General features: G+C 41.6%; 1 protein-coding gene and 1 long non-coding RNA gene across 2 annotated transcripts in view; one reads left to right on the top strand and one right to left on the bottom strand.

The window, feature by feature from the left end:
• The window catches only part of THSD7B (thrombospondin type 1 domain containing 7B), a 616,280-nt gene that overhangs the window by 538,755 nt on the left and 54,395 nt on the right, over positions 1-23,130 (bottom strand). Inside the window, exon 3 of the mRNA XM_081870551.1 lies at positions 2,476-2,572. The gene's annotated coding sequence lies outside the window, so the exon portion shown is untranslated. The remainder of the gene's footprint in view (positions 1-2,475; positions 2,573-23,130) is intronic.
• Positions 17,143-22,604, top strand: LOC309348869. Its single transcript, XR_014159574.1, has 3 exons — positions 17,143-17,259; positions 20,633-20,772; positions 22,076-22,604. It is a non-coding gene; the product is annotated as an uncharacterized lncRNA (long non-coding RNA).

Here is a 23,130-nt window from a genome sequence, read left to right as displayed (position 1 = left end):
GCCGGCAAGCCTTGAGGAGCTGGTTGGGTGAGCGGCGTGGTCTGAAGCTCAACTGATTCCCAACATTGACTTTCCCTTCTACTGGCTTTCGATCGGAGCTCGGATGTCAGTTCTGTCCCTGGTGGGGGAACAGATAGTCATAACCAATGTCTATACAACCACTCACTGATTTTGTATTTTAATAAAGTTGTGGCCAAAATAGTGCCCCAAAACCAAAACTAAAATTACGTGTGATGTGTGAAATTATTTGAGGGGTGGTCTGGGGACCTACACACGCAAATCCCATTGCAGGCAAAAGGTTCCAAGTTCGATCCCAGGTGTCTTCAGGTAGGGATGGCAGAGATTCCTGTCTGAAACCCTGCAGAGCTGCTGCCAGTGAGTGTTCACAATGCTGAGCTAAAAGGGAGCATGGTCTGACTTGGTAAAAGGCAGCCTCCAATGTCCCTATTATTAAGCTATCAGCATGACTTGGCACATGACCAAAGTGTCGGCTTATAGTGTGACATGCAAAATTCTTAATCCACTGCATGGTGGTCTTTGTCTGAAACCCTGGATATCCACTGCCAGTTAATATACACAACACTGAGTTAGATGAACCAATGGGCAGACATGAAAGAAGGTAGCTTCCTAGGTTCCTGTGTCACAGAATATCATATATCTGGCTACAACTAAGTAGCTGACATGTGCAGAACTTTCAAACTGCTACTATGAACCTGATAGGCATAGGGTCATGCACGTACTCTGACACAGTTGCCAGTGTACTCACTGTTTCTTAAGTGGAATCTACACACATATAAAAAACGCTGTGAAAATGCTTTTTTAAAAAAACATTTTGAAAAATATATTGAATTTGCCATAGCTCACTGTCACCATCTAGTGTCACATTGTATATTGCACTTTACAACACACTTAAAACGTTTTATCTGCAGCTGTGCAGCTGAGTCCTTAATCTCAAGCAGCTTTTCTTTATTCATTTAAATACCAAAGTGTAACTATTTTGACAGTGCTGGAATCAAAGCCCAACAGAGCTCACTAAAGAAGATGTAGGAAAACTGAGCTTAAATTGGGCAATGATAGAATCTTGTATTTCAGAAGTTAACAAAACCCTTGTTTCCAAACACTGAATTGGATGAAGAAATGCCACTCATCTTGCCCATCAGTCTTTGCTGTGCTTTGTATGTGTTTTATAACTGCTGTCTAAAGGGTACTTGTTCTGGCCAAGCTGTTTTTCTGCTTTGAGGTGTTTTTATATTGTTGAGTATTCTAATTTGCTTTGAAGACCCCTGCAGTTCAAAAAGCAGCAGCAGTTTCCTAAACAAATAATAGTTCTTTTCTTGCATTGCAAAATGACACACACACACACACCCCCCTTTCAGCCAACTTTTCAGCAAGGAACAACAATCCTCAAGAAGTAAAATAGGCTGAGTTCAAATTTGTTTTATCCCCAGTTCAGGTTTTTAAATCTTTCTGGTTCAGAACATGAAGAATAGAGCCTGGGGATTGCAAGGGGGGGTGCATTATTGCAGTGTAATTGATTCCTCTTGCCATCATTCACACTAACTAGTAAATAGAACAGATCTAAAGATCTTAGCAATTTCCTTGCCAAATGGCTAGGTGGAAATGAAGATGCCTGGAGAGTCCCATCAAAAACAAGCTGGAAGCTTTTTTTGTTTGTTTTAACAATGGAACCTGAAACTGGGTTGTTGGGGCATTGGAGTCCAAGAGAAATACAGCACAATGTTCCCTTCCATTAGGGACTGACATTGATGGAAAATGTCATTTCGTTCTGATGGTGCTGATAGTTGATATGATCCTAATGACCAACACAAAGGATGCAATCAACTTCCTATTGAAACCGCTGGTGCTAACAGCACTTCACCACATCCAAAGCCTTCAACCAGAAACTTTCCTTCTCTCAACTGAGTCATCCAACCTTTCTCTTCACTTCCTACAAAAATTGTTCATTGTGAATAATCAGCAGTGGTTGGCTGAGCAAAGTGAGGCCATAAGTTTAACTCAACTATGCAATTGTTTTTCATAAGCAATAGCATCATCTGAAGCCAAGATATCCAAATGAAATTAGAAACACACATTTCAGGAAGGACTGACATTGTTGGGCAATGTCCTGGGCCCCACACACCCTGGAACCCACAGTTAACTCCCAGATCTCTCTGGTCCTATTCATTCTTTTTCCTGCTGCTGTCAAGTTGACCACCCTGTGTGAGCAGCAGCAATGAGAGCACAGAAAAGGACAGCAACCTCCTTTTGCCTTGACCTCTGCCAACCAGCCTAGAGGAGGAAGGCAAGTGAATGGGCAACCGTGGCAGCTGGTGTCCCCCAAAGCTGAGATGATGGACTGTGACCAGTTGTTCTGTTTTCCTCCCCATCCTCCTCCATTGCAAAGATAACGTGGACACTTAAACACTGCAGTTGGACAAATACTTAGCACCTAACTAAATGGGGGTGGGGTCTTACTTTGGTTCAGCTGAAGTCCCTGCTGTCGCAGTTGCTTCTCTGTTGGGAGAAAAGTCGCGTAGCCTCCACCTGTTCTGGTTCTCTCCATATCTTCATCCTTTTCAAAGAAACAGTGGACACTTTCACTTTGCACTTGTATAAATACTTAACGCCTAACTGTCTTATATTGGTTAAGAACTGCTGTCACAATTTCCAGTGTGGGTCAATGCATTACTGAGAAGTAAGCCCCCACTGAATTCCATGTGGAATTCTCTCTGAGCCCTGGTTGCTCTAAATAGACCAGCTTCAGAGCACAATTCTGTGTTTCAAATTACCGTATTTTTCGCTCTATAACACGCCCCCAACCATAACAAGCACGTAGTTTTTAGAGGAGGAAAATCCGTAGGCATGCCACCCGTAGGCATTCCCTCCATAACACGCACAGACATTTCCCTTTACTTTCTAGGAGGAAAAAAGTGAGTGTTATGGTGCAAAAAATACAGTAAGTGCCAGATGAACTCCTATCTCCATTTGTCAAAGGGGGGAGAAAAATGTACAATGTGACATTAAAAGAACCAACGTCTCCCTCAAAGATGGAAATCATCAGGAAAAAAATGTTGGACAATCTCCTGCATATCAGGTACAAGCCCCAGACTGACATTCATACCCAGTTTCAAGAGGTCTAGGAGTGACTGAGGTCTGCTTTGTATTTGTCTAGCAGTGCTGCAACAAACAGAGATAGAAGACTTTACATGCAGCAGTGTCACATCAGCAGAAAATCAATTCTGTTTGCTTACATGACACATTCGGCAGACACTTCTCCATCCTGTGATGAAGAGAGTGTTTGGTACAGATAGGACAGATAACCTTAGACACCCTTGCTTTTCAAGCACCCAGCTTATACAAACTGTTGCTTCTTCTTTTCTTTGTAATTTATTCTTGAACCACACAGATCCTGACATTTTAGTGTCTCAGATCAGTCTCCATACACACTGTGCATACCTTTCAGATATTTCGAGATATTTATTCATTGCTATGGATTTCTGCTGATAAAGCCAGAAACCTAAGACTACGGTGGTGAATATAAAAAATACTATATGCGATTTTTAACACTTTATGTTCTGTGCTTATGTTCTTCCTATTGCATTTACCATTAATATTTGATATTCTACTCAACCAAAATTTAAAGTAGTCGCTGTACTGAAATATGAGGTGGGGGGGGGACGAAACCAGACTTTTATCGGATCCTGGTAACGCTCCTGTATTCTTACCTGCAAAAATTCAAAGGCAAAGGATTTGTTTATTTTGTCTGCCAATGGAGGGACTTCACTCAGATACAGTGTTTGGCATTTACCGTACCTCTGCACCCATAAGAAACAGATTCCAGCAATGCTCAGAGGGCTTTAGTCATAACCTCCCGTCACACTCACAACATATTTATACCACCACTTTCTTCGCTCTGCTCCACTCTTTCGCCTCAGATACTGGATGCTGCTTAGAACAAACTTCTTAAAAGCCAAACGCATAATTAACAGAACAGAACACCCGAGTTGACTCTCTGTCCTATAGCCATCCCTTGCAAGCATCCCTCACGGCAGGCAGCAATATTCCCAAACAATGTTGGGCACTGGAGTCTAACCACATTTTAATATCTCACAGTGCCCTGGAGCAACAGTGTTGGTAGCTAGACCCAACACTCAGGGGATGTTTGGAGTACAATACTATGCTGGATTTTAAAAGGAGGTGGTAATGCAGGTGGGTCCTGATGGATTGTAGGGCCAGGTATTTATGCCAGCCCCACACAAATATATGCAAGGCAGGTAGATCCTAAACACACATATAAGCCTTGCCTTTAAAAGAAAAAGGATGGAAATTTATAAATAATTTTTTTAATTCTTACCCAATGTAGCATGTTATGAATAGTACTGTAGGTATGTAGCCTAACAGATTGCTAATTGACTATTATCTTACTAGGGTCTTGCAACTGTATCGTGATTTAATCTGGGGGTGGCTAATCTGTGGCCCTCCAAATAGTTTGGAATCCAGCTCCCATCAGCATTGCCAATAATCTTGGATGATGGGAGTTGTAGTCCAACAACATCTGGAGGGCCATAAGTCAGCAACCCCAATTCAGAGCTAACTAAAAACGAGGATCAAAAACCACTGTGTTCTTAGGACCCCTCTGTCCTGTTTGGTGGTCCAGGAGGATATTTTGCAACATAATCTAATGGTGCCATTTAGCAATAAGGATGCAGACACAGCATTTCATAATAGTAGTAGTAGTAGTAGTAATTTATTATTTATACCCCACCCATCTGGCTGAGTTTCCCCAGCCACTCAGGGTGGCTCCCAATCGAATATTAAAAACAATACAGCATTAAACATTAAAAACTTCTCTAAACAGGGCTGCCTTCAGAAATATTTATACTCCCTAAACATGTCACAGATGAAAATAGGGCCATACTTGTATACTTGGCCTGGGAATGTGTTACCAATGTTGTTTGGTCCCTGGTCCTGCTAACCTAGCAGTTCAAAAGCATGTCAAAGTGCAAGTAGATAAATAGGTACCGCTCTGGTGGAAAGGTAAACAGTGTTTCCATTCGCTGCTCTGGTTTTGCCAGAAGCGGCTTAGTCATGCTGGCCACATGCCCCGGCCACATGCTGGCCACATGCCCCACATGTCTGCGGACAAACGCCAGCTCCCGGGCCAATAAAGTGAGATGAGCGCTGCAACCCAGAGTCGTCTGTGACTGGACTTAACGGTCAGGGGTCCTTTTACCTTTTAAATCTGTACAAGCTTTAAGATCTGCATCAGAGATCCTGCTTTTAGCCCACCACTGATTGATGGTAGATTATAACCAGTGTAGCAGGGACTTTTTGGTGGTGACTTTTAGAACTCTCTGCCTAGGAAAATATGCAAGGGTCCATCAACACTGGTCATCAAGAAGTCCATAAAGGCTTTTTTCCCATTCCAATCAGTGTCTGACTGACTACTATTTCATGCTCTTAAGATATGCTTATGCTGTAAATTAGTGGGGCTGATGAGGTACTTTATTAGTGTGTGTAATTAAAACATTTTGTAAACCACTTTGTGAGGCCAGTATGCCCTGAATGGTGGGTCAGAACTATTTCAAATAATTAAGAAAATGGTTTAGCAAGTGCAGATGCCAGAAGATAGGGGCTATGCCTGGTCAATAAGGAATCATTTGAATATGTGCTTTTACCTAAAGCACATCTCTTGTCACTCTTTCTGATTTTGCATGCAATAAAGTGGATTCCACCACCACCACCCCACCGCTTAAATCTTGAAAGTAGGTTTTTCCCCCTTTAGGAATGAAACTATGGACAATCTTTTTACCATACCTCTATTAACATTTTGGAGGGACTGCCATGAAGGAACCAGAAATAATTACTGCAGAGGCGGCAGAGGCAGGGTGCTGGGGTGGGGGGAAGATCGACTAAAGCTGCCTTCACTTGTCCATAAATGCCTTTGGATACAATTAATAGGCCCACTTATAAATAAGTGGTTTTGAGATGCTGCTTCATGCATATCCTGACTTCCAGGGCCGACAAGTCAATCCTATTAGCTCTCTGGATTGCCCCAAGGTACCGTCGTTGCTAAACAAAATATTGTGTCCAACTAGAAATAAGACTTCTGCTTTATTCCACAACTCCACATTTATGCTTAGCCACTCAAATATACACAATAGTATTTGCAGCAGATGTAACGAAAAGTAAATTCGATTTCTTATAAGAATACTTCAGCATGAATTTACAGATGAGAATGAGCGGCAGAATAAACCTTGGTGGTTATATTCTACTACCACTTTTGGTGGCAATACACTTCTGAATACCAGCTGCTGGAAACCACAGAAAGGGAGTGTGTTGTGGTCAGATTCTGTCTGCGACTTTCCCAGAGGCATGTGGTTAGCCACTGTGGGAGCAGGTTGGTGGACTAAACAGGCTACTGCTGCAATCCAGGAGGCTATTCTTATTTTTATGGTTCTGACTAGATGTTTCAGGGGGCTTGTGGTAGCTAAGCCTTCTTGACTGGATCTCCAGGGAGTTAAATTTCAGAGCAAGAACCTGGAAGTCTTCTGCTTCCTGCCTCCACAAGCATCACATTTGAGTTTTCAAACTCACACCCCAAGTGGTCATCCCAAAGTTTCAACAAGAGGCCAAGCATTGTAAAAGATATTGGTTTAAATAAGCATCTAAAGTCTGTATATCAGAACCGCTGCAGGCATAAGATAGCATGGCCTGAAGGCTAGAGACAATTTGGTGAATGGAGAATTTTATAACTAGACAGTAAGAATGCAAAAACCCAAATATTCCATGAGAGAGTTCTGTCCCAGCTTTTGTTGTGCTATAGTGTAAGAGTGTCTCTCCAGACAGCAATAATGCAGTAATGCTGGGGAAGCATTGCAAAACACTCAATAAGGCAGAATGATGTTTGGGATGGTCCAGAATGAATCCACCAGTAATGCACTATGCATCAGTGTCATGTTGCAGAATTTTTAAAAAGCCAGTCTGGAAAGATATCCAATTCCTATGGTCATTCAGTCCTTGATATTGTCTTCTTTCTGAGAATAGCTGTTATTTAAAACAGTAAAATAATAATTAAAATCAGCCACATTGGCAGCTGGAATTGTGTATACTTCACAATTAAAACAGAATTCACTGCCATAAGATATAGCAATGGCTAGTAGGCTAGATGGCTTTTTAAAAGGATGAGATGCATTTGTGTTGCTCAGGTTTATAAGTTGCTATTAGCCATCATGGTTAAATGGAACTTGCACGTCCAGAGGCAGTTAAAGGAGATGTAGGAGAAGAACTGGGGTGTCTCATTCCCCTTAGCTACTTTGCTTTCTTGCCAGCTACCACTGTTCCTGCCTCAGTAACTAAAACAGCCTCCACAGGACTGGGACTGCTTGATCTATATTACGGCTCGAAAAAGCTTTGTGAAAACAAGAAATATAACTGCTATCTGGGCAGAGGCCCAGAAGCTGGCCTTGCTCCCAGAGAGCTGCTGTCAATGGGGTGTGAGAAGTCATATGGTTTTGAAATTAGGACTCCACTAACACCTTTCTTTACACTTCAATTATTTCCATTTCCTCTTCCGCTCTTGTTTTCTCTCAGGTGGTGGCACTGCTGCGCCACATCTCAGAGCCTTTCTGTGAGGCATCCAAGCCTTTTCTTCACTATTAGAAGCACTATTAGAAACACCTTCCACCAGCCACCTTACCTGCTTCTTAGCCTTCTGCGTACTGACAGAAAAGTGTTGTCTTTTTGAGTCTGACTCATTTGCTGTCGCACTGCTTCTTTACAATAATAAAAATATGAGGGAGATATTTAACTATATTTTCTTATTGGTAATATCTCTTGGCTCTGGGAATCCCATTCTCATTCAAGCAGCATCACTTCATCATTTCTATCCCCAGCACCACCACACACTAGGGAACATTAATCTCTTGCGAGGAAAGGGGAAAAACCAATTTAGCCCACTGGAGTTTGTAAGACAAGGCCAGGGCATTTGAATCTTTTTTTTTTCCTTTTCCCAATCAAGCAAAGAAGTCACAGGTTAGCTGATACAAAACACTTGTCTTAGCACTTGATGGACTCCTTATTTGAGGGAAACTCCCCATGGGCCTCTCAGCCTGTCAGGCTTCTGGAACGGACTCACTAAAACGTGTGTCCTGTGCCTTGTATTTAACTTGACAACAGGGATCAAGCTTACGGGCTACTTCAGGTGCCTGAAATGCCAAAGGGAAACCTTATGATGCCCACTTTTTAATTAATTTGAAATGTTATAGAAGTCCATTGTCAATCAGCATTTATTAATTTGTTTAAATGTCAGTAATTTTAAAGTTGAGTTAATTTGTTTGCGTTTTAGTAACTTAAAAAAAAGAGAAGTGTTCGCTGCCAAGCCCTTAGTAAAGTTGAAGGGAAAAAACATATGTCAGATGGCCCCCTGAAGCAGTTGTCCAAATGGTTTTGAGGTTGCATTTCATTCTCTTAGTTATTCATTTGTCCCCTTTCAGCCTATTGTTCTGATATGGTGAAAGCATTTACTGATTAAATAATAAGTGCATCTCGCAGCCCATTAAAGGATAAGTGCCTTCCAAACCCAGTGATACTCAGATAGAGGACACCGGGTCTATGTCAGCAGCTTTCTGAAGGTGTGATGTTAACACGAGTGAAATACTGGTACTGGGTGGACCATCAGATTTTGATTAGGGGGTGCAGCCTGTCCTGGGTGGGATTGCAATTTCCCTAAAAGATCAAGTCTTTAGTTTGAGGACGTTCCAGTTGGCACTACTGTTGGGTGGACAAGTGTTATAGTTAGTGAGAAGCATATTTTTCCAGCTGGTACGTCAGCTATGACCTTACTTGAATGAAAGATGACCTCATCACAGACATCCATACCTTCATTACCTCTAGATTAGACTACTGTAATGAATAGTGGAGTTGCTCTTGAAAAGTGATCAGAAACTGCAACTAGTACAACATACTGCTATGAGGATATTGACTGGAATGAGGCTATCAGAACACATTAGATTCGTTTTGTTTGATCTACATTGGTTGCCAGTTTATTTCCACGCTCAATTCAAGGTGGTTATTAAGCTTTAAACAGTTTGGATCCCTTAAGGACTTTCTTTTCCCCTACATTCCCCTTTGTTTGCTCTGCTCATCATCAGAGGACCTACTCCAGATTCCAGGTAGCAGTGGTGGCATCTAGGAAGTGGAATGCCTCAGGACTTTATGACTTTAGGCATTTGGCCAAAAGTTTTATTATTATTTATTAAATTTGTATGCCATCCTTTATCCGTAAGTCTCAGGGAAGTTCGCAGCATAAAATACAAGATAAAAACATTAAATACATAATAAAAGCAAGGACAAAACAAAATAATAAGACCCCTCCCTACACCCTCTCCCACAAACACATTTAAAAGGGTATCGAAAGTTAATCAGCCAAAGGCCTGGTTGAAGAGGAACGTTTGCCTGGTGCCTAATGGGGTATAATGAAGGCACCAATCAAACATCCCTGGGGGGAGCATTCCACAAATAGGGAGCTACTGCAGAAAAGGCCCGTTCTCATGTAGCCACCCTCTGGACCTCTCATGGAGGAGGCATACAAAGAAGGGCCTCAGATGATGATCTCAGGGTCCAGGTAGGTTCATATGGAGAGAGGCAGTCCCTGAGGTATTGCAGTCCTAATTGGCACACCTGCAGATGTAGAGAAGTAGAGCTGTGTGTCATCCGCTGTCATCAGCTTCCACAGGAGCACCTGTATCAGGAAGCCTTGATATTGAAGCTGCCCTACCAGAAGTCTTCCACTAGTTCTTAAGCAAGAGTTCACAGAACAATAGAAATGCATATTCTCTTTCCACTTCTTATTCTTTGGAAGCAAGAGAACCTATGTCTCATTGATTTTGTTCACAGGGACTGTCCAATAGCTACTCATAATTTTCACACAATAGCAGAGCCATCTCTTGTCATCACCGGATTCCTATAGGTCCTAAGGGAAGTGTCAGATTTTAGCAGGTTCCTCCCTCCCACATATGCTCAGAAATCAAAGGGGAACAGGACAGTATGCATGTGAAAGAAATGAAACAAAAAACATTAGTGTGTGTTATTATCACATGCTGCAAGTATTTCTGTGCCTCAGAAAATGAGTCATCTGTCTGGGTCCTTTAAACTCTATTTGGAAAGTGATAAGCAGTATTTTACAAATAGGACTACACACCCAGCAGATTACTGACTAAACTGCTATTACCAGCAATACTCTGAATTTACATAGTGTTTTGCATCTTCAAATAACTGTGCAAATATTACCTAATTGATCTAGCCTGGAAAACAAGTCCTGGAAATCTAATATCAATCTTATATGTAGAAGAGAACAAATCATTAACTGAAAGGAGCACATTCTGTGGAATCCTATTACCATAAATTACACACAGCTTTCCCCCTCCTCCTCAAAGTTATTCCCTTAGCCATCTGATTAATGACTGGATTGAAGCAGATTAATTTACTTGTGGTTTCTGGAAACTTAATAGGTGGAAACGTAATAGAAGCTTGATAGAATTGTCAGAGATAATTGATGCTTTAAGGGTCATGAAATCAGAAAAAGCATCCAGTCAAGATAGATTCACAATGGGATTTTTTTTAAAGAAAGAAAGAAAGAAAGAAAGAAAGAAAGAAAGAAAGAAAGAAAGAAAGAAGCATGAGAGGTGAGATTCTCTGGTTTTGATTTGTTTTTAAGTGAGGTTAAGAAATGATGTTTTTATGTGGAAATGCATGTTCTCTTCACCTATGAGACAACATCAATCCAGTGTCAATAGATTGCTGCTTATGTTAAGCTTTGTTATGGGTACATATTAATGGGTATTTTAACTGATTGGATAACAAATAATTCTGCTTCAAAGGAACAATACCAAAAGGAGCTATGTAAAATATTATGAATTATTGCACCATGCAACAGCACATCAGTAAAGGAATATAAGGACAGTGTGGGAAGGATCCGACCCCTTACAACTTCCTTCTTTCTGTCCTCCCCGCATATATACAAAACATGTGATGTAATGGGTGGGATTCTCCAGATAATGAACCCAATTTCCCCAGTTCCCCATTGCATGAACTACTGTGCTAAGCATGAGGGCTGTGCACATGTGCTGCTGACACCCACTGGACATAAGTGGAACCACACCTCTGACTCAATAACACCAATACAGTCATACCTCAGGTTGCGAACGTGATCCGTGCAGGAGGCATGTTCACAACCCGCAGCGTTCGCAGCCTGAAGTGCCGTGTCTGTGCACGCACGTGGTGCGATTCAGTGTTTCTGCGCATGCACGAGCGCCGAAACCCGGAAGTAACCTGTTCAGTACTTCCGGGTTTGGCGCGGTCTGCAACTCAAAAACGCGCAACCCACAGCGTTCGTAACCCAAGGTATGACTGTAATACATTATTCAGAGCATAATTGTATCACAACTTGAGAAGGAACCTGAACGGTTGTCCTTCAGTGTTCATTCACTGATGGTAGTAGGCATTTATATGGCATGTGTCACTGCTGGGCTGGGGTGGCCCTGTGGCCCTCCAGGTATTGTTGCACTCTAACTCTCATCAGCCCTAACCAGCATGTTCAGTGGTCAGGGATGCTGGGTCTTGTAGTCCAGCAACATCTGGAGGACCAGAGGTTCCCTATCCTTTGTACTGTGCCTTAGTATATTCACTTCCAAACAGAATCATACGGAAAGGCTGTACACATATTACATCAGGGGTACCCCAACTTTTTTCAAAGAGGGCCAGATTTGATAAAGTCAACATGCGTGAGGGCTGACCAAAGTTGTTGAGCTTTCTTTAGGATTGAACTTGTTGAGCTTTTTTTTAGGATTTGACCCCTATAAATAAACTGCCACAGGGGCCAGATAAAACCGGCCGAGGGGCCAGATTAGGCCCCCAAAACAGACTTTGGACATACCTGTATTATGTATACTGTAAACATGTGTAATTTTCTCATATATGTGTGTGTGTGTTGAGTGCCGTAGTCAACCAGTGAAAGAGACACATGTGCAATTTTCATACATTTTTTCATGCTTTCCATGTTAGAAAATGATCACATCTGAAGCATCACTTTGTGACTTTATATCAGAAAGAGAGAGTGGGCGGAAGTGTGAAGTCTACTAAAACAGACTTCATCGGCTTCCTCTGTAAAATGTCCAGCCAGATCCATGAGAGAAGCGGCATATTTTCTTTGAGAGTCCAATCTGCTCTCCATCATCGCTTTCTCTTAATACCGAGAAGTTCTGGCTGCAGTACTCGCTCCCCCGCCCATCTCCCCAGGAACTTGTTCACAAGCCAATAAGTAGAAGCCATTGTAATGTTGCCTGGTTTGTAAATGCATTGAACAATGATGGCGTGCTTGAGCCTGACAGCCAGCCGTCCATGGCGATTATGAAGAAAAGGAGCTGGGTTTTGTTGTGTCCCTTATTGCTGTTATTGTTATTCAGAGAAGGGCCATCCATCAAGACATGACGTGCTTGCAGAGGTCAGTCAGTCATGCCAAGTGACAATAGGAAAATCCCTGGAAATTCATACCTTTAAAAATCTCTGGAATGCTCCTTTTAATCTTTCGCTACCTTATGCTGTACATATATTCTGGGGCTAGAGATCAACAAATTTAGCAACTTTTAAACACTGCAGTCGTTTTAAAGTGATCTGCCACTTGCATGAAATGTTAGAGCTCAATCCCTAACCATGGATTAGAGAGATTACTGTCTAATTTACTTCATAATGCTGAGGACTAAAATATAGTGTCCCTCCCTGATCCCATGAATCTCAAAACATTTAAAAAGGAGCAATTATGTTAATTGCAATGGACAACCCGCTGATATATGCTTTGAAAAATGAAATTTGAACAACAGAGTTTAAGGTCTGGTGCAGACATTAACAACTGGTTTATCTCCCAACCTTGTCTAACTGTGTTCCTGGCATCTCCAGGTAGGTCTGGGAGAGCTTTGACCAAGTCTAGCCATAGTAAGCTAGATGGACCAATGGCAGCTTCCTACACAATCAAGACAGCCTTGTGGACTCACATGTTCCCTATCCTTCCCTTCCATCATCCATTCCCTTCTACAACTATTTGTAGTTTAGCCCTGAGTGCTACAGTTAACTCTGTTTGGCTAACACAGAAATAATCCTCCTTCTTCTCTGTTGAGCCAAGTATGACCAGATGCAATATAAACCTGACAAGCCATGGATCTGTGCTGATGGATAAATGCATAAATATACGAGGTGTAGGTCAATATTCCAGTTCACCCAAGCCAAATGCCTGACAGCTTCAGGCTTCAGCCACTGGGCTGCTCAATATGAATTAGCACTTAACCAGAAGCACATATCTCATTGGAATTTCTGACAACAAATAATGGCAATTCATGCCGTCCAGTGGCGGCTGTGCTACTTGCGTATTGGTATGTATTGGATAGCTCTAATAATTTCTAGTCAATTTAGCGCATCCCATTTGGTAAAGGTTATTTCACAGACCACAAATTTCATTGGCGTGCTTGATTCGTTCATGAGAAAGCTATTGATCACTGAGGTGCCAAGTGGTTTGCAGAGAAAGGAATGGAAATTACATGGTTAAGTAATTATGGTGTAAACAGATAGTTCTGTCTCCTGTATTGTACACAGCCCACGCACTCAGTTACTGATAGGGATATCAAATGTGTGAGACAGCTTGCTGATGAGCCCTGAAATTTGGCACCTGCATAGCCCAGTAACTAGAAAAATATTTGAAAACAGGCAATATTTACCCTTCTCTCTCAAGGTGGATACCCCAATATGGTTAAGGCATTCCCAGGGAACGCAGAAGGCTTAAAATGACACTTGGGTGGGACAAAAATGAGTCATTTTTACATCAAGTAGTAAAAATCTGGGGCATAACATTTAACAAAGAAGCAGCAGTGGACATCCTGGAGCCAAACAGTTACTCCTGCTGTCGCTTGGCTTCCTACATATTAAAGAAATCCAGAGAGGTGTGTGAATGCTACTTAGGGAAGAAGTCACATTCTTCACCTAGAGATGCTCCACTGCAGACTGATTCCTAGGGATTTGAAATAAGTGTTCTGACATTGGGTTGTCAAGAATATGCATGAATCAGAATTTGCTCCTATGTGACTTCTAATTGACAACAGCCCAAGTGGTTTTCAAATAGCCAGAGATACTTATAGGGCAAAGCATGGTTTTATTTCTTACTTAATGAATAATTGAACTCTTAAATAAAAGCAAATGCCTGAAGGGGCCCCAAATGAACTTATTGACCAGATATTAAAACTGTGAGCATGCACACACAAACACACAAACACATGTGCAACAACTGCGTATTCCCAATTGATCTCCTGGCCAAGATTGCAATTGAAGTGCACATTTACATACACAATGTCAAAAGAACACTGTTGTATGCCATATTTTGAGATTTATTGGAAAGCACCTTGGAATATAATTGAATAAATGAATATTCAGTTATGTCTCCTGGGCTGCAGTATGATGTTTGGATAATATGAACCAGGGTTAGGAAGCACATGGGCAACACAAGACATATCCCAGAATGAATGTCTCCTGCCAGGGGATATGTTAGTGACCTCATTCGCAAACATGTCTCTGGGTTGTCATTGCAGGTGAGGTATTTCATTTCCAATTTTAAATTCCCTGCACAAAGAAAACTTGATGTCAATTAGGGTTAAAAATAAAACTGCCAATTTTATAATGCCATTATACAAATCTATGGTGTGACCACCTTTGGAATACCATGTACAGTTCTGATTCCTTCATCTCAAAAAGAATATTGTAGAGCCAGGGAAGGTGCCCTAAAGGCCAACCAAAATAATCAAGGGACTGGAGCAACTCCCTTTTGACGAAAGGTCTCTTGAGAATGAAAAAAGCCAAGTAAGGAGGGAGACATGATAGAGCTGCATTAAAATTATGCATGAGTGGGGGGAGAGACAGAAACATTTTATCCATCTCTCATTATACTACAGCCATGGGCCATCTAATGAAGCTGAACTGAAGCAAAATTCAGGAAACACAAAAGGAAATACTTATTTATACAGTGTATAGGTAACCTATAGAATCTGCTTCTAGTAGATGTGGTGATGGCCACCAGATTTGGCAGCTTCAAAAGGGTATTAGACAAATTCATGGAAGACAGAGCTATCAATAACTAATAGCCACAATGGCTGTGTCCTACTTCCAGTGTACTGGAGGCAGTATGCTTCCAAATAACAGTCACTAGGGTTCACAAGCAGGAGAGAGGTACTGTGCTCATACCTTCCTTGCAGGCTTCCCATAGTCCTTTGGTCAAATGCTGTGTGAATAGGATGCTGGACTAGATATGGTTTTGGTCTGATCCAGGAAGGGCCATCTTATGTCCTTACAATGACTATTCCCCTAAAACAAAAGGCGTTCCACTTAATAGGGAGCAAAAGAGCCCGCCACAGCTAACAAGGAGCAGACATTGCAACCCATCAAAATACCTTTCGCCTTGTAATCACACAACGCACTCAGTACCTGCAATGTGCAACCCCAGCACCTACTCCTCAAAATAAAAGTCTGTATGTGGGGCTTGGTCTGGTGAAGTAACGAGTTTCTGTATTGCAGTCCTTGGTCCTTCCCTTGTAATAAGAAGCCGCTCTGTGACAATCAGGACAAATGCAGACCCAGTTTGCCATTTAAAAGAAGGACTGTCAATAACACTCCACAGCTGTCACTTTTATTACCCGTCTCCCTCCCCCACCCCTCTCTCAATGCATTATTGCACTGGTAACCATGGCAAGAGGCCAAATTGCTTCGCCTCCAAAGTGTATGGCTACACGAGAAAAGAAAAAGCACCCATCGTGTATGATACCTTTCACTGTGCTTAGACTTGTTTATGTTGCTGGGGCACGCACAGATTCTCTTGGCCATTTTGCACAGCACCTCCTTTTACAGAAAGTGAATGCTCTCCAGGTCTATATATCAAAGTTATGGCATTCCGTTTTTCAGCGAAATAAATAAATAAACCTGTAAATAAGGTCAACAGGATGGGGATGTTCCGGGTGACAGAACCCTTAATGGTTTTTGAGGAACAGCTTGTTTCTCTCTTCAAAAAAACTCACTTCAATTTACTTTGAGCCTATGCCTCTTAAACACATTTTGCCTAAGCACAGGGAAAGCACGAATCCAGCCATTTTCATGGCCTTAGTTAAACACCACAAGGCCACCATAAGCAGCTCAACGTCAGCATAGCTACCCAGTTATAAAAATGAAGTCTGTGGGTGATCGTAGAGAGGTATAGTACAAAGTTTTCCCTTTTTAAAAATAGAATATTAAGCCCAATGAAATATATTTCATGAACAATAAGGAACATTCCAAATTCTGGGCATTCATAAATGACTTTAATCGATGTCATTTATTTTGCATAAAATTAGAGTTGAAGATAAACTTTTTTCATTATTACAGCCGTATAGGGATTCCCCTGGGTTTGTCCAGCTTCATGGAGACAGAGTGAACCTTTTGTTTTTACAGCCAAAAGATTTACAGTTCTATCCTTCTGCCTTTCTATATGTCAGGTGCAAAACAAAGCTCATCACAGAGAAAATGATTGTCAAAGGCTGGAAGTCTCTCCAGGTCCTGAGACTGAAAACCATGGCCGCCTAACTTCTGTGAGGTGACTTGTGAAAAACAGAGCAGTAAGCAGAACCTAATACATGCTAGACAACTGTCCTGATTCACAGATAATTCACCACAATAATGGAAGAGATAGCTATGGGGGGTTATAGACAAGGATAAGGAGAGCTGAGGAAGCAAAACGGAGGTGAATACAAACATAAAGGGGAGGGCAGGGAAGAAGAATTTGAATGGAGAGCATTAAAAAGCTAAATTATCTCAAATTCTGTAGCTGCAGAATTCAATTTTGTTACAAGAATAAAACTATGGAAGGTTCACGAATATACAGTTAGACTGAGTCAAATTGCTGGTCCATTTAGTGCTGTGCTGCATACAGTGAGGAGCAGTAATTCTCAAAGGTCTCAGCTAGGGAAGCTTCACCTGGTGGCACTGGATTGGAATTTCTGCACACCAGTCATGTGCTCTATGACCTAGGAACTCTCCCCATTCTATATTGTGTCAGCTTGCTTATTTCCCAGCCTTTGTGCACTCGAATGAACCTGGCAACAGCACTCCAAAACAAAAATGGTGTTAGGTTCTTACGCTTTGGAAAAGTCAATGTGCAGGAATTTGAGAAGCAGTGGTGCTTGCATTGGGAGAGAGGTGAGCAGCCAGCTGACATCTATAAATAATTGTAATCCGCTTTTACACAGAAGTGTGTGGTTTGGGAAGGACAGCTTTGAACCACACGCCATGTTAACAATAAAAACAGCAGGTTGTCAGCCAGCCTCTTTAGGTGGCTCTTGGCTTTCCTTTCTTCCAGATGGGTTCACAACCCTCCTCCTTTTAAATCGCCACATAAATTTATCTCTTCTGTTTGCAACTCCCAAGTAAAACACAGACAATTCCCTTTGTTCTTCTAGTCGGCCTTATGTTCTCAGAGATCACTCTGATAAGACACCCACCAGATGAGATCTTGGAAGAAGATCAAGGCAATCACTTTGTCATTTCAACAGCACCCTCGTTGCTCCTAAAAGAACCTTTTCCACTTAAGAGACTCTCACATGCCCAGCCAATGCAGCATCCTCCATATCTTGTGGGACCACAAATCCCAACAGACCCAGTCAGTATGGCCAATACACAGGGATGATGGGATGGCAGGGGAAGCACTGTGTTGTCTATCCCTAGCTGAATGGATCAGTGGCCATCCCAAGAAGCAGAGGTGTTGCTAGGTTCTTAAGACACTTAATGCATAGGCTTATGGCTCAAATTTGCAGGTGCCAATTTATGTCTGTGAGGAAACCGAGGTGGTGGGTGGGCTCCCACTGACACACTGCATTTTGCAGCATGCCCAGCATATGTGTAAACAAAGTTTTTGAAAGTATTTTTAAAGCAAGGAAGGGGAAAGAGATCTGGGATCAAGGTCCTTGGGCTGCTCCTTAATAACATCCATGGACAGGGGCATCATAGGGGGGCAGGAGACTGAGGGCTCCCCCAAAATTTTCAGTTGCGGGGGCAAGCTGTTGCCCTTGCCCCTGGAGGAAGGGTTTGCAGTGGGTGTAGCATTCTGTTCAATATTGGATGCAGAAAGTCTATTATGTGAAATAAGAGGTTGTCCATTTATGCTTTGCCTTTCGCACTGGACCACTAATAAACATTACCACTAGTTATTCTGGCACAGATTAGAAGCAGATATGCAGACATATCTTGATGCGCTTCTGGATGAAAAGAATCCATTGCAGAGTCTGAATCGGGTGCAGCTTTCCCCACCATTTTATAATACATATGTACCTCCATTGTCTGCCTCAAACCACTAGTCTGGTGCACGGATATAATGAGATTGGTGTCGAGTTTGTAAAGAACATTGGAGCTGTACAGATGAGGAATGATGAGGAATGATAAGGGATGCTTCATTCTGAAAATGGCCTGCTTAATCCATCCCCTCTTTAAATCATTCTGTGAAAGGAGCAAGTAAAGTGAAAATGAACCCCTAAAAATGTCTAATATTTAACTGAGACAGAATTCTGAAATGCACTCCATCTACATCTCAGTACATAGGGCGGGGAGTCCCACTTCTGTTGTACAGCTTGGACCGCTAAAGACAGAAGAGAGAATGTTTTTCACGATCATATCTCCATCCTAAACAGCAGCTCACATGCTATATATTACAAACTAGTAATGTATCCCTTCTCCTTTTCAATTAAAACAGCAAAAGTGTGCCTATTACTCTTTTAACATTGCTCTCTGAAGTCACACATGATGAGTTTAAATCAGCTTTTAGACTGAAATATTATAAGGAGCCAAATGGTCTAGAGATTCTGCCCCCATCTGCCATGGCCATCTTCTCAAAAAACCTCACCAGAAAAGTGATATACTTTTAAAATTAAAAGTAAACTCCTCAAACCCAGCAGGGTCTCTGCTTAGCAAGCAACCAAACAGAAACTGCTAAACTGAGCATTTATTCTGAGGTTTGCAGGGGGGACATAGCTGGGTACATGAACGCAACACCAAAATCCACCACACTGCTACTTGCCTTCTGTTGGATTTCATTTTCGCGGCAGCACCCCAGAAGCTCTGTGCCTGGTCATCCTCCCCTAGATCAGCCTTTGCTATGCATTGAATTGTTATGTTGCAAGTGTTGGGTCCCTAAACAGTTCGTTATAGGGGATGGGCAGAACTGGCCACTGGATCCTAAGTTGCTCCATTCCCCTGAGAGGAGGTTGATCTGGGCTAGAGTTTGCATTGCTAATTCCCCACCTTGCTTTCAATTATTATTATTTGTATTTATATACTGTTTCGTGTCAAAAATAGGCTTCTAAGCCAAATGCAAGTATATAAACTAATTTCACAAACATTAAAATCTAAACATCTTTGATTAAAACATGCAAATAAAAAATGTAGAGATCTTCTGGGCTGTAGCAGCTCCTCACAAATGTAATGTATAGCTCTGTTGGTAGCGCATGAGAGTCTTATTCTCAGGATAGTGAGTTCCAACCTCATACTGGGTGAAAGTTTCCTGCATTGCAGAGGGTTGGACTAGATAAGCCTTGTGGTCCCTTCCAACTCTACAATTCTCTGATTCTACACCTTTCATCCTGTCCAGCACATAATATATGATGTGCCAGAAGGGATAGGGCTTGGCTGCACTCTCTCTTCATCAAATATCCTTTCCAGCATTACAGTGGCAGCTTTGCATAGTTAATAAACCAAGAGAAAGAGAAATCACGAGGAAACATAAGCACAGATTTAATATCTGCCTGGGTGAAGAGAGCTGCTGTCATTTCTTCTATTTCCTGATCATGACTGCTTTAGGCAGGATTGGCAGTTTCATCAATGACAGTCTAACTAATTTGTTAGTTCTCTGATCTTGATCCTTCTTGAAGTGTGGACAGCAGTGGAAATGGATTTTGTCACTGCACTGGGTTTGAAGACAGAATGGGACCAACATGTCTTTTTCCTTTATTTTCTGCATCTGTTGGGAGCAAAGGATTGGGACAGCAACTAGGCTCAACATGCATCAGCAGTCAGCATGGCCAGGCATGAAGTGGTCCCTGGGCTGGCATGGGCCTCCTCCAATCAATAATACCTGTCTCTTGTATGTGAAAAGTGTCATTGTGGCTACATAAAGATAGCTAAAGGGCAACTACTCATAGATTTGAGACTACAAGCAGTATGAATGGTAAAATTATTCCATACAATAGGATGGTGGGGAGAATTACAAAAAAAAGCCCATTAAGAATACATCTTTTCATTGTTAAAAAAAATGCAAACAACCAGTACCATTGCCAATTCTGCAAAAGTTGCTTATGAATCTTACGGTAATACCTTAAGAGTACAAAGTTTGCAACTGATTCAGGTACATGCAACTTTGTATCCATGAAGAGGAAGGAATTATAACCAGAAAGATAAGTATTATTCCTGTGCAGCTTTTAGCAATATATCACACACACATTACAATGATGAAAGAAACCATCAACTTATGTTTTAAATACCAGATTTTTACATTCTGAAAAGAGTTGCACATTCTAACCAACAGATGAACTAATCCGTGGCTTTCTTTGAGAGGCATCCCTGGAAAACGTGTCTAAAGGGTGGTATTTATATCACAGGCTATCCCATTTGCAGAGAAGAAAAGGATTACCTTTGAAGTGTAAAGATCAAAAGCTATTTTTGCAGGTAATAAGATCTCTCTCAGATGGATTTCAGTAATAGAAACTGGCTCATCTAGAGCAAAGTAATAAAAATGTAAGCAAAGTGTAATAAAAGAAAAATGGAAAGTAACTCACTCACCCTGAAATGCACCACACAGCATTCCACAAAACAATGTTTACCAGAACTAATGTGGTACTTAACACATAATGGAAATTCTGTAATATACTGGTTTTCTGAGGTTTGAAACAATTTGGTTGTGGTAACACTATCATAAACAAACTATTTCAAGTAAACGGTGATAGCAGTCAGAGTGAAGGATGAATGAGTGGACCTTTACCCAATGGATGCATTCAGACAAAACACTAAACCACAAGCCTCACCTTCTCTGGCACAGTTGTGAGGACGAACCACATGTCATTACATTGTCCAGACCCTTCAAACTGTGGTTAAACTTAACTATGCTTTGCTTGAAATCACAACTTTGAACCATAGTTTAAGAAGCGGACTTATTTTCACGGATTGTAGTTCCGATTAGCCACAGTTTAGGGTTTGAACGTAATGCTAAACTACAGCTAATCAGTATCAGAAGCAAAAGCTTCTGATCTCCTCCTCAGCTTGGCTGGAGAAGAGAGGAAACAGGAGAGGTAATGCCTGAGACTCACTGTTGCTTGTTCTAATTCTCACTATGCTATGCTAAGCTATGGCTTAGTACAAGGGTCACCAACCTGAGGCCCATGGGTCCCAGGGTGCCTGCCAGTACATAATATGACAGCCATGAAAGGACTTAGCAAATAACTGCTCAGAAAACCACAGTGCACGAGATTAGGGATGAGCATGTCTACACCATTTTGTATTACTTTCTCTTTTTCTGCTCTGTTATATGTGGCAGCCATTTTGTATTATGCCATACCCCTGCAGCTGCCATTTTGTGACCTGCATTGATACTTCCTCAGAATTCCAAATGTGCTCACTACCCAAAAAGGTTTGTGATTCCTTTTTTAGTGTCTTATCCAAAGGTAGCTAAGATCCCTTTTTCAATACAAAGGTCACTTTATATTTTACAAAATAAACATGCACAGAGTTAAATGTGAGCCCACAATGTGAACAGTGAATTTCTCCAACAGAAGAAGAAAAAACACTTTAGGAACTATCAGGAAAGCCAATGAGTTATTTATTGAGAGCTCCCAGCATGCAGTGTTTCTTTTGCAGGGCTGAATTGGTCTTCTTGTGTCTTAACCATTCCTGTTCAAACTGTGTTTATTGCTGACTGGTTTCTTGAACTGCTGCCTAGTTAATTGTTGCTTATCTGTCTGGCCCTTTCTTCCAGGAACACAGCAGTAAACAAACCAACAAAAGGTTATTTGGGTCACAGTTGTTGTAACCCTCCTGCATTTAAGGAGCACCTTTGAGCTAGCCTTCCAGAGTCTTGAAAAGCCTTGCAAAAAGAAAGACTTCAAAACAAATCAGTTTTTTAATAAGGTAGTCATGGGTGATTTGACTCGTGGAAAATGACGGCAAACAACATGTGGCCTTCCAGCAGCTGAATGGGAAGGCAGATGTGCCTCAACAATGGCTGAGTCAAGCTGTTGTTCTGTGAGAGAAATACATTGGCATCTACTGGGGGTGGGGGAGAGAAGGAGCCAGTTCCCCTCACCCCAATGAACTATATTCTCTGGATTCCCAACTTTATTTATAAACAAAAAACAAAAAACAAAAAACCTCTAGCACTTGTAAAACCCAATATAGGAGGCAAAATGTACAAGTACTATTATATTCGTTGGTTTGTAAGAAACAAGCCTCTTCCCATCTTTCAGTGCTTCTAGTCTATGAATTAAGTCACATTAATTATTAGCATTCAGGAAAGTAGATCTAGCCTGGACTCTGACTGCTAATTTTTAATTTTTCCTCTGTTCACTGTTCAGTTTCATTCATGTTATACAGTTGCATTTGTTGGACTATGCACACACTCTTGCCTTTTCTGCACCCCCGGTGCACCCCCAATGTTGATTTGGAGAGCAGTGGAGACACAATGTTAGTCACAATCCATATTTATTTAGTCATTTCTTGTGAAACATTGCATTTTGCTGCATTTTGCTGCATTTTCCCACAAACCAGCTCCAATATGAATTGGGTTGGGGGAGAATGACCTTGCTGCATTTTAAGCTGGCGACATGTACACAACCTTGATCGAAACCAAATTAAAATGTATCAGTCTGGAGAATTAGTTCAATGAGGTGTTTTGAAATCTCCACTTTCAGATAGCCCCAGGCCTAACCATCAGTAGTGCAACTTTGGGAGTAATATTAGGGGGAAATGAATGTTCAAGGCCTTAAGCCACAAATACTCTTCTGTGCCATTTATCAAGGATGCTAGCTTTAAAGC

Source organism: Podarcis erhardii, assembly GCF_964252035.2.
Source record: "Podarcis erhardii genome assembly, chromosome: 1".
Taxonomy (NCBI): Eukaryota; Metazoa; Chordata; class Lepidosauria; order Squamata; family Lacertidae; genus Podarcis; species Podarcis erhardii.
Note: the sequence above shows the minus strand (reverse complement) of the source record. Positions and strands in the feature narration are given on the sequence as shown.